Consider the following 11,664-nt stretch of genomic DNA (forward strand, 5'->3'; position numbering starts at 1 on the left):
TGCGTGCGTGTGTGCGGGTGTGCTTACGTGTGCCGGCAAGCGCGGGCCCGCGTGCTGCCTGCGTGGGCGTGAGCGCCTCCCGGTGCTCGTGTTCGTGCGTGCACACGTTGTGTGCTGAGTGAGCGTGCGTGCGTGTGCCTGAGTGTGTGCACACGCGTGTGCCTGGACCTGCCTCCACGAGGCACACGCCCACTGCAGGGCCGCCGCCCCTGGGGTCCTGCGCCGGCCTGGCTGCAGCCCCGCCTCCGCGTGCCGCCCGCCCTGAGGCCCAGTGGCTGCCCTGTGCGGGCCCGGGGCGGTGACCCCAGCCCCTGGGCTCCCGCTGGGCGCCGACCACACGCTGAGACGGAGTGGGGGTTGGGGTGGCAGCGGGACTGACGGGCGGTGCCCCTGGGCGGGGGACGTGCGCGAGCCTCCTCCCGGGGCCTCGGCTTCCCGCTCTGCGCCCATGGCTGCATCCGGGTGCCCCGCCCCATTCCCACCCCCACTCCATCCTGCGTGTGGCCGTGAGGGGACAGGGACCTTCTCTGGGCCTCAGTGTTCCTCCTCTGCAGAATGCGCGAGGGGTAGCAGTCCTCCCGACCCTCGGGGCCCCAGCCGACCCTGCAGCTGCGGCGTGGAGCCCTGCGCAGCCCGTCCCTCCCGCCACCCGGCCCTGGGGGGCCGCCCGCTAGGCGCCGGAGACCCGGCGTGGGCAGTGGGAAAGCAGCGAGGAAACGCACTTGTCCGCCAAGTTTGTGGGTCGCTCTCTCTTGCCCGTGGACGTCAGCTGGCCTCGGTAAGTGGAACCGCAGAAACCGAGACCTGAAGGGAGGGAACAGTCACACCGACCCGCTTGGAGATGCCGTGGGGCGGTTGCGCCTGCGCGTGGGTGCTCAGCAAATGCGCAGAAAATGACTGGCTGCGACCACCTTGCCCGGCCCGGCCTGCACTGCCGCTGTCCAGGGCCTCAGACGAGGGGCGGCCATCAGCAGGGCTCCTGATGATCACAAGTCCCAGCACCACGTACCCCGTCGGGGTGACCAGCACCACTCTTTTCCTTTGGTTCCAGGATTGACCCTGGGGGCGCTTACCCACACCCCCAGCCCTTTTCAGTTTTCATTTAGGGACAAGACCTTGCTGAGTTGCTGAGGCTGCTTTGAACCCGTGAGCCGCTGGAATGGCAGGCGTCACCAGCTTGAAGGAGAGGAGGCCTCTCTTGTCATTTTGCAGCATTTCTTTGGACCAGGTGTGTTCCCTGTCTGGGCCGCGCTTCCCCAGCTGCAAAGGAAGAGGTAGATGAGATGGTTCTGGAAGACTGTCCCCTCTGTCCCCTCACCGTCGGTGACACCCTGACTTTCCACCAGGCACAGGTGACAGCAGGGGACCAGGCTTTCTTGGTCAGCAACTCCTACCCACGCCCACAGACTGGCCAAAGGGTCCGGTGACCTCCGCGTGCTGCCGGGAAGGGCTGAGACACGATCTGCTGCCCGGGAAGCCTCCTGCCGCGCATGCGTCCAGCGCCTTCTGTGCACCGGGCTGTGCCCAGCAGAGGGACAGAGCGGAGGCCCTTGTCCTCACATTGGCAATTAACGGAATTAAACTTGCAATGAGGGAGACACGAGGCAGATTTGGAAAGGGGCTGCCGGAAGGCGCAGGGGGCGGGAGGGACGCCAAAAGTGAGAGCGGTCGCGGGGCGGCGGGGTGCAGACGAGCATCCCACGTCACCCGAACGTCCTGACCACCCGCTCAGGGATGCTGCCCACCCAGCTGCTCCGGAGGCCAAGGCGCAGGGCCACTGGAGCCCCGGGGTCCAAGCAGGCCTGGGTGACATCCAGAGATCCTGCCCTCAAAAAAACCTTGAATCCGGAGAGCGAGCGGCCGGAGGCCCAGGGCGGTGCTGGGCGGTGCTGGGAGGGCCCCCTTTGGGCAGTTTTGATTTCCGTGGGTTCAGTTCCCCATGGGGGAACGCTGCCCAAAATATGAAGTGGAAGATTCCAGAACAAGTCATTCCCAAACTGTTGAGAGCTGCTCTGGGTGGCAGGACATCCTGAGCTCCCTGTCCCACCCAGGGTGTGACACCTTCGTGCATGTCCACCACGTAGATGCTTCCCGCCCAGCAGTCCTCAGTAGCCAGCTCGGCTGACATCAGGTCAGCTGTCACAGAGCCATGCGGCTGTTCAAGAGACCCTCAGCGTTGGTGCTGGCCGTTCTCACACGCCAGAGAGAAGCTGCAAAGAGCTCGTTCAAGTGAAAGGACGAAAAGTGCAGGATACTGAGAGGGAGAGGTGGGGTCGAGGCCACGTTCGTGTCCCTGTCATAACGCACCGTGTTCTAGTTGTTCTAGTCTCATGTTCCTCCTGGTTGTTAGCCTCTCGCCCCGTTTATGAACCGGCCTTTACCAAGGCCAGTGTGGACAGGAGAACAGCCTGGTAGGGCTGGGTCCTCCTGTGGCTTCTGACCCCGGGGCCTTGGCCGTCCCTGTGGCGATGGCCCAGGAGACTTCATGGAAGAGGATTCACCAGGGAATCAGTCCAGGAATAGCACATTTCCAAGGATGACAGGGAAAGAGCTTGTCCACCCTGTGGGCACTGAGATCCCGTGGCCCCTGCTCACGAAGGGGACAGGTGTCAGTGCACTGCTTGGGCATCAAGGGACCCTGCACACAGGGAGGTCCCACCAAATCTCTAAGAATCCGTTTTAAATGAGGAAGGAAGGAAGGAAGGAAGGAAGGAAGGAAGGAGAGGGAGGAAGGAAGGGAGGAAGGAGAGGGAGGAGGGGGAGGGGAGGACCGAGGAAGGGGGAGGGACAGGGAGGAGGAGGAGAACCGAGGGGGGAGGGGAGGACGAGGAGGGGCGGGGAGGAGGGGCGGGGAGGGGAGCGTGGTCCCGGGGGCTGGAGGAGTCACCGTGGATCCCCAGGGAGTAATTGGAGAGGCGGCTGCTTCCCATTGCAATAGCGACAGGGCAGACACGACCCAAATGCTTAACGATAGAGGGTCAGTTACAAAAAACACCACCCGTAGCCTCGCGGGGAAGCCCGAGGGGGCGCCGGGGAAATGGCCCCCAGCTTGCTCTTCTTTCTGGGTGTGTCGGGACGCTCAATTTTCCGCAGCCAAGGGCTCGCTCTGGGGCCAGGGGGCGGTGTGTCCGCGATCTCGTTCCGAGGCGGGAGGGAGGCGCAGGCAGGGCCCGCCGGCCCTGCTGTCACTGGTTCTGGCCTGCGCTTGGGGAGGGCGGGGCCTGTACCCGCCGCCTGGGCCGCGGCCCGCGTGGGCTTTGCCGACCCTCCGCAGAAGCCGTTGCCTCCGCCCGGACAGCCTCCGCAAGGTCGCCAAAGGCGCCTGTTGGAGGTTTGGTCCTCGGGGGAGGAGCCTTTAAGAGGCGGGGCCTGCCGGGAGGCCTTTGGGCGTTGTGGGCGGGGCCTCGCGGAGGCGGGGCCTGGGGCGGGGCGGCCCCTCGGTTTCCGGCCCTGAGCAGCTTCCCGTGCGTCTGCTGCCCTGCTGCCCAGGGCCACCAGCCAGCTGACCGCGCGCTGGAACCCCGACACCGCCGCCCAAACAAGACTTCCCTCTTTAGAAGTGGAGTTCCTGCAGGGCCCGGTGGCGCCCGCCCCAAGTCCCAGCCACGTGGGTGACTGAGGCAGGAGGGCGCAGGTTCCAGGCCGTCTGTGCGAAGTAGACTCTGAAATCAGAAGAAAAGGCCCGCGAGAGGCTCAGGGCGGAGGCCCGCCTAGCACGTGCGAGCCCTGGGCTACAGCCCGGCACCGCAAGAGCCGCGATAGCTCGGGAGTCTCGGTAACAGGCACCCCGCAGATCCGCCCAGCAGAAGTGGCACAGGGCGGCGTGGGGGGCCGATCGCCGGAGCGGGGTGTCCAGCGGGCCTCGCTGTGGCATCTGGAATAACGAGAAGGCGTTGGCACGACGACACCTGGAGGAAGGGTGTCCCAGCAGAGTGCAGCCGTTCAAAGGCCCTGGGGCACGGGGAGCCCCGCGTGTTGGGAGCCCCTGTGACTGGAGCAGAGAGGGGGAGGGGGAGCGAGGCCGGCAGGGAACGGAAGGTCGCGCAGGGCCTCCTGGGCTGTGGGGGGACCTGGGCTTGACCCCGAGGGAAGAGCGAGCCAAGGAGAAGCCATGTAGGGCTGTGGGCCGAGGAGGGAGGGACGCGACTCAGCCGCTCAAGGTGCCCTCTGGTGGCGGCTGCGGGGAGGACCGACGTGGGCGAGCGGGGCCAGGGGCCAGAGTGCAGGCGCCTGGCAGGCGCGGGGGCAGAGGTGGCTGGCCCGGCGGGTGGCACGCCCCCAGCCCTCCCCGCAGAACCGTCGCTTGGTCTGCTGTGGCCAGTCGCCCTGCGGCTCAGAGATGCCTAACGTGGCCCCGGGTAGCACAACGCGCCGCCTCCCGTCCAGAGACGGGCCGTTTGCTGACGTCATTTTCAGCGATTTCTTTACCCAGGCTCGGCAGGGCCATGCACCGGGCAGCCCTGGAGGGGTGGCCGCCTGCAGGTCCCCGCGGCCGGCCACCCCGGGGCCCTGGAGCTTTCCTGGTTTGAGTGCTAGATGTCCCTTGTCCCTGGGAACTCCTCAGCCCCAACCAAACCGAGAGGGCTGGTCACTTCGCTGTCACCAGGAAGCCCAGGTCCATGCCCTGTGGGGTCCTCAAAAGGGGTCCAGGTCCTGCCTCAATAGGTGAAGGGGAATCGCGGCCGCGTGGCCATGACCACGCTGGCTCTTGCAGACCAGGCCAGAGACCCGGGGCTTCTCAGGGCACCTGTTGGCAGGAAGGGTCTTGGGGCCCCTTTAGACCCTAACAAGCCAACAGGACCCTGGTGATTCTGCCTGGGCTGGAGGAAGTTTGCCCTGGGTCCCCGCCCATGTCACACCCTCTGGCTGCCTCTGCCCAGTGGCATCAACTCACCTCCCCGCACAGACGCTGAGGCCCCTTCACTCCAGAACCACCTCTGGCACTCAGGTTCCTGACTCCAGACTGAGCAGTTTTCCCTTCCTGGAATATTCTTCCTTGTCCGCCCCGAGGACTCTCCTTCTCTCCAGGAATCCCTCTCACCACAGGACAAGTATTCCTGGGGCACATACCACAGGGTCAGCACACTGGCCCACGGGCTACATCTGGCCCCCAGCTTGTGTGTGTAAATAAAGTTTTATTGGCACACAGCTCTGTCGGTTTGCAAGCTGCTTCTTTCTGCAGTGGTTAGGGTGGACACTGTATTTCCAACACAGCCCTTTACAGAGAGTATTTGCAGATCCCTGACCTCCTAGATGCCTGACCCTGTGCAGACACTCGGGAAGACAGTCCTGTCCTGAGGGCCACTGTCGAGCGGGAGGCATGGCTTTGGGGTCATCACACAAGCCCAGCTTCACAGGACATATGGCCGCTTTGTTTCCTATAGTTCAGCTTAATTTAGGGTTTGGAGACTCCCATCCCAGAATTGGTTCCTCTTGGGAATCTACCTCCATGGAAGCCAGGGCTGGGGAGGGCCTGAGGGGGACAGAGGTTGAAAGGGACAGAGGCTTGGTTTGGGAGAAAGTTCTGGAGATGGAAGGTAGGAAAGGCTGCATGGCCAGGTGAGTGTGCCTAGTGCTGCTACCTGGTGCCCCCAAGTGATGGATTCTATGCTACACATTTTTTATTTTATGTATTTTACATTTCACAACGAAAAAGAAGACCCGCTTCTCTTAGAGAACTGGGGAAAGACAAATGCCACACATAAAACAAAGGGTGTGATCCCAGAATATGTAAAGAGTGCTTACAAATCAATAAGAAGAAACTAGAAAAATGGGCACAGGGTATAGAGCAGGCAGTTCTTCAAAAGTGGAAATATGAAATCAGGTGGCCAAATAACATAAAAGAAGCCCAGTCTCATAGTAAAATAAGAATGTAAATGGCAAGATACATTTTACAAATTTTAGGAAGATTCTTTTTCAGTGCATCGGGTGGGAAAACATTTCATTCAGACAAGAGGCAGTTGGTGAGGTTGTGGGACGTGGATCCGACTGGCTAAGGAATGAACAGCTCACCCAGGTCGAACACTGCCCGCAGGCAGCCCCTCAGTGACTGTCACCCACGGCCTCAGCCCCAAGCCCAGAAGACATCTTTGAGTCCTTCCTCCATCACTTCGTCCAGCCAGATCCCAGCCCAGCCCCTCTCTGCTTTCTCACTGATACTGCATGCGTCCCAGCCTAGGTCACCTTTCACCCGGATAACTGCGCCCCCGTCCTCATGTGCCCCAGGCCGAGCCAGCAGTGGCAGCTGCTGTCAGAACAAGTCCCGCTGTCTTGCCACAGGCACAGACCTCCCAGGGTCTCCCTGTCCCCTCAAGACCCCTTCTCTGTGGTATTGTTATTTTTAAGCTTTGTTTATTAATTATAGCAGTAAATTTTGCACAACATGAATTGATCATTTTAACCATTGTTAGTGATCATTTGATGTTGCTAGGTCCATACACAATATCGTGTAGCTGTAACTGTTCTTTCCAGAACTTTCCACCTTCCCAGACCAGCTCTGCCCCTGGGACATGGACTCTGCTCCCTTCCCGCCCTGCACCCACCATGCTGCTTCCTGACTGTGACCTTGAGGACTCCAGGACCTCCTGAGGGTGGGCCCTGCAACACAGCCTCTGTGTCTGGCTCATCTCCCTGCACATGACATCCTCAAGTCAAAGTGTGATGCGGCAGGTGTTGGGATGCCCTTCCTGTTCATGGCTGTGTGATATTTCACTTGCTGATGTGTGCCCATTCATCTGCGGTGGGCACTTGGGCTGCTCCTGCCTTAGGTGGTGTGAGTTGTACTGCTGTGAACATGGGTGCACAGCATGCTTGGGCCTCCTGCTTTTAATCCTGTGGGTTTTGAAGCCTCACTCTCTGACTGTACCTGCATGGTCCTACCCCAGGGCCTTTGCACTGGCCGTGCCCTCTGCCTGGAGCACTTTCTTCCAGATCCTTCCATGAACAGCTCCTTCTGATCAACTTGGGTGACCTGAAGCTGACAGAGCCATCACTGTCCCCCAGGTCCATGGACACCTGCCTCCCATGGCCACTGACCCTGACTCAGAGCAGCCCCCTGGGATCTGGGCAGGATGGCCCACCCTGGAACCCCCTGCCTGGGAGACAGCCACCCTCGGCTTCTGCTTGGCGCTTGGCACAGCACCGAGGGCTCCGCCTGTGGCCTGGGGTCTGGAGGCAGGGAGGCCGCTGCCCCGACTCCCAGGGAGGAAATGGGGCTCCTGGGAGCCGCCCCTGCTGGACCCACAGAACCAGGACTTGGGCTCGAACTCCGCTCTGTGTGCCCGTCACTGCCAGGCACACACCCACCGGGGAGGAGCTGCCACTTGGGGGTCCCGGCCAGCGCGGCCGGTGGTGGGGTCAGCTCGCCTGGGGGTGGGAAGGGCCAGCCGAGCGGGTGGCCTCTTCTTGAGGTCTTGGAGGGTTGGCACTGACGTGCCGCGGCTGGTGGCAGGTTGTTTTGTTGGTCCCTGGTGCCTGTTAATGGCCTGCCCCAAGCAACCGGCACGTCCCCTCTCTGGTCCAGTGGCCAGCGGCCCAGTGCGAGGACCCAGCGACCCTGGACCTCCCTCCTGGTTGTCCTCCATGCACGCAGGGCCTCGCAGGCAGGCTCTGTGCCGCCTGCTCTCCACGGGTGTCGCTGCACTCGCCTGGGCCCTGCCGCGGGACCGCAGGCCAGTGGTGTCCAGGAGGGCGAGGCGGCCCCTGCCCTCGGGGTCACTGGGCAGCTGGGCGGATGACAGGCAGACAGAATCCAGCCGTGTTCCCGTGTCCCCGGGAGCCACAGAATCCCAGCTGGAGCGCGGGACGCAGAGCAAGGGCACCCTCTGCGGGCAGGGGCGGCGAAGGCCGGGCCCCCACAGGGTGCGTAGGAGTGTGTGAGTTGGCAGAGCGTCTGCAGCAGAGGAGGCTCGGCAGAGGCTCGAGCGCGGCGCCCCTGGACGGCAGGCAGCAGGGGCAGAGAGGCCGCCAGGACGCGCCGAGGACCTGGAAGACCACATCAAAGGACTTGGATTTTGCCAGTGGTGGACTGTTCTCAGGAATCTGCTGGCTGCTGCAGGGCGAGTGAGCAGCAGGCAGGGAGGGTGGAGATGGCCAGGAAGCAGTGGAGCCTGCTGTCCCGCCGAGACCCAGCTGGCCCGGGGTCGGAGGCCAGGGCGCAGAGGAGCAGCAGGCTGGACAGACGTTGCGGGCTGAGGCGGCGGGACAGGCGGGGCAGGGACGCCCCATTCTCCCGAAGGCCCGCTGCCCGGCTTGGGGAAGGGAAGCCAGCGGGCACGGGCACAGGTGGGGCCCACTGCCAAGCTCTGGGCCCCCGGGAAGCCCCCGCTGTCCTCAGCATGGCCACCGCCCGCGGCTCGGTCAGCAGGGCTGCTTCCCAGGCGGCTCCTCTGACCGCCAAGGGCGGAGGCCGGATGTCCCCGCATCTCAGCACCTGCCTCCAGGCGTGGGCTCCGCAGCAGCCCAGGGTTGAAGAGCTCGGCTCCCGCAGGTTCTGCGGTAAATTGCCGGGAAAGCTTCCCCTCCTTCCCCCTCCCTCCCCCTCCATCCCCCCTCCCCCTCCCTCCCCCTCCCCCTTCCCCTCCCTCCCTCTCCTCCCTCTGCTGACCCCCAGGCAGCCGGGAGACCTCAGGTGGGTCTCTTTCCTGTTTTCTCCTCCTGGGGGCTTCCCCGTCTCTGGGATGCGGAAAGGCCAGGTTGTTCCTGTGTGTCTGTGGCCGGGGCCTCGCCCTCTCTGAAGTTTTGGCAAAGATGCTTCATAGACCTGCTCTGATCTGTTCCTGTCTGTAGAAAATCCTCCCTCACCAGGTCCCACACTCCGCACGCGGTGGAACCCACGCCCCCCCAGGATCCTCCATATGCGCGGCCTGTTCCCTTCCTGCCTCCCTCCTCCCACCCAGCCACGGGGCTGCTCTCTGTCCTTCCCAGGCCACCAGGTACGTCCTGCCCCAGGACCTTTGCTCAGCTGCACCTCCACCTAGAGAACCACCCTTTCCTCCCGGGGCTGCCTCCTCTTCTGCTTCAGTTCTCAGGCGAATTTGCAGCTCCCTGGACAGGCTGCCCCTGGGCACTGCAGGCTCCCGTCACCTCCCAGGTCTGTGCTGTCGGGGTCCACGGTGCCTTTATCCACCGGTAGTTAGACTCTGCCCCTGATGGCTGGAGGGCCTCCTGAGCTCAGGGACTGTCGCTAGGACGATCTGCTCGATTTCGTCTGCTGCTAACTTCCTGGACAAGGACAGTCCGGGCACCCAGCAGGGGCTCAGTGCATCCTCGCCAAGGAATGGACCGAGGCAGTACCGACCCGGTGGGGCCTGGGGTACAGCGAGGGCTGAGCCCGCCCAGGCGGGACCTGCCCTCCGTCCCTCTGCCCTGGCCCCAGGGCTCAGGGTCTGGCGGCTCCTTTCCCAACCCCAAGGCGAGTGGCCAACCTGGACCCACCGCCCATGCCCACAGCCTCCACGGGCCAGGCCAGCGCTCCCACGCCCGCCCAGGCCTCCCTCCCCCAGCCTCCACAAGCTGCCGCTCCAGGCAGCCAGGCAGCCATGCCAGGGAAGGCCGGCACAGATGTCCCCGGCATGGAACAGCTGGCCGCGTGTGCGGCAGCTGGTGGGAGCCGAGCACTGCCGTCTGCGAGCCTGGTGGTCCCCTCCCACCCTCCGCGGCCGGGCTTCCTGCGCAGGGAGGAAGAGGCTGGAAGCCGCCCTCCTCAGGGAGGCCCAGGCCTCGGCTCTACGTCCTACCCTGGTTCAGATTCCCGGCCCAACTGCCACCTGGGCTGCTGCCTGGGCAGCTGCTCTTCACCCGCCTGGGCCAGTGCAGGCCACCCAGGGTCAGCAGCCCTCCCTGCCTGCCCTGCCTCTGCCGGAACAGCCCTGCCAAGCCCCAGGGCCTTGGCACAGGCTGGCCCTACGCCCGGAGGGTTCCACTCCCAGATCTCCCCAGGCCAGCCCTTCTTACTCCGAGCCTCCCAAGTTGCCTCCGCTCTCCTGACCTGGCCATCCTCCCTGCCTCCCTGCCTCCCCGCCTCCCTGCCTCCCCTCTCCTGGCCGCTGTGCCTCCAGGGCCTTGCGCAGCTGCCGTAGCCCAGAACCCCTCCCTCACGACCTGGGTGCCCGCCCAGTCCCTGGCCTCAGTGCCCGTGTCCCTCTGTGCCCGGCCTCGCTCCGCTCCCTGACGCGTCTGGGCAGTTCTGTCTCCGCACCAGCTGGGGGCTAAACGGACATTCGGAGCCCTGAACCCCCGATCCTCCTCAGACCCCTGGGACCCAAGCCTCCTCGGGACTGTCCCTGGGCCTGAGCAGGGCCCGACCAGGCATGCGGCAGGCTCGCAGCCAGACTGGGACGGGGTCCCGGGAGGAGCGTGGCGGCTCTGAAGCCCCCACACTGCCTTGGGCAGGGCCCCTTTTCCCTCCCATGCCTCCTCAGTCCCCTGTCCCCTGCCAAGCACAGATGTCCGAGAGGGGACCCTGGTCAATGGCAGAGAAGAGCCTGGTGGTTAGAACTGCTGGTGCTGGAGCTGGTGACCTGAGTTCGAGCCCCTGTCGGCCACTTACCTTAACTGCGTGTGACCTGGAGGTCCCTGGGTCCCCTTTCCGTCTCTAGCCTGGGACTATGGGTAGCCATCTTCCTGCCACGTTCCCCTGTGTTCTGGCCACGTCTGCCCGGACCCCCTGCAGCCCATCCTGGGAGCCTCTCTAGCTTCTCAGTCCCCGGGGTCCAGTCCTCCACCCCCAAGTGCAAGGTCCAGGCCTGTCAGGTCCACAGCTCCTGCTGGGATGCCCCGCTACCCGGAGAAAGTTCTAGAAGGGGCAGGGGCTGCCTGGAGGGGCTGCCTGGAGGCTCCGCTCAGCGCCACATCCGCAGAGCAAGGCAGGGTGGTCACCTCTGCTCCCGTCGAGGGCTCTGGGGCTTGGGGGACAGCCAAGGTCCCTAAGAGAAGCCCTCCCAGAGCAGGCGGCTCTGGCCTCCAGCTGACTCCGCGACCCTCGGCCACCCTCCGCGACCCTCGGGGTCCTGCTGGAGACCCGGCTCCGCAGGGCGACCCCGGGGCTGACCTTTGCCTGCAGCCTGGCTCCGCCAATGGGGACGCACTGCGGCGCCTGGAAACCGTTTCCATGGCGCCCAGGAGCTGGTCCCCAAAGGCCTGGTCTGAGGGTGAGGGGCGCAGGTGGGGGAGGCCGGCCCAGTCGCCATGGCAGCCGAGCGCAGGGCGGCAGGGAGGCGCCTGCCCCACCCCCACGGCCGGGACCCTGAGGCGGGACCCCTGCCACCCTCTGGGGTCGCCCTCCCGGACGGAAGTGCGCCTGCGCCTGTGCCGGGGGCCTGGCGGGAAGGGGCGGCTCCATGGCCGGCGTCCCAGGGCTTCCCGAGCCGCCTGCAGGCTCAGGGCGCGTCCTCCGCGACATCCTCCGCCCCCGGACTCCGGTCTTCGCAGCCCAGCGCTCCGCGTGCTGCCGGCGGGGCAGGTGGCCGCAAGGTCCCCGTGCTCCCGGCGAGGCCAGGGTCACAACCCGCGCACCCGGTCCCCAAACCACCACGGCCCCGCCCCAGACAGGGAGGACCCGGCGTCCAGGAGGGAGGCCACTGCCGGCCCAGCGCAGGAGCTGGAAGCGCCCCCAGGGTGTCCCGCGGGGAGGAGAGCTGGGGACCTGAGGCCGCCTGGGCCACC

At 64.8% G+C, this 11,664-nt stretch overlaps 1 long non-coding RNA gene across 1 annotated transcript; it reads left to right on the forward strand.

The window, feature by feature from the left end:
* The first annotated feature begins 565 nt into the window (after window positions 1-565).
* On the forward strand, window positions 566-1,567 carry LOC306646548. Its single transcript, XR_013759873.1, has 3 exons — window positions 566-778; window positions 1,096-1,228; window positions 1,347-1,567. It is a non-coding gene; the product is annotated as an uncharacterized lncRNA (long non-coding RNA).
* Window positions 1,568-11,664: the final 10,097 nt, after the last annotated feature.

Source organism: Sciurus vulgaris (genome assembly GCF_902686455.1).
Source record: "Sciurus vulgaris genome assembly, chromosome: 16".
NCBI lineage: Eukaryota > Metazoa > Chordata > Mammalia > Rodentia > Sciuridae > Sciurus > Sciurus vulgaris.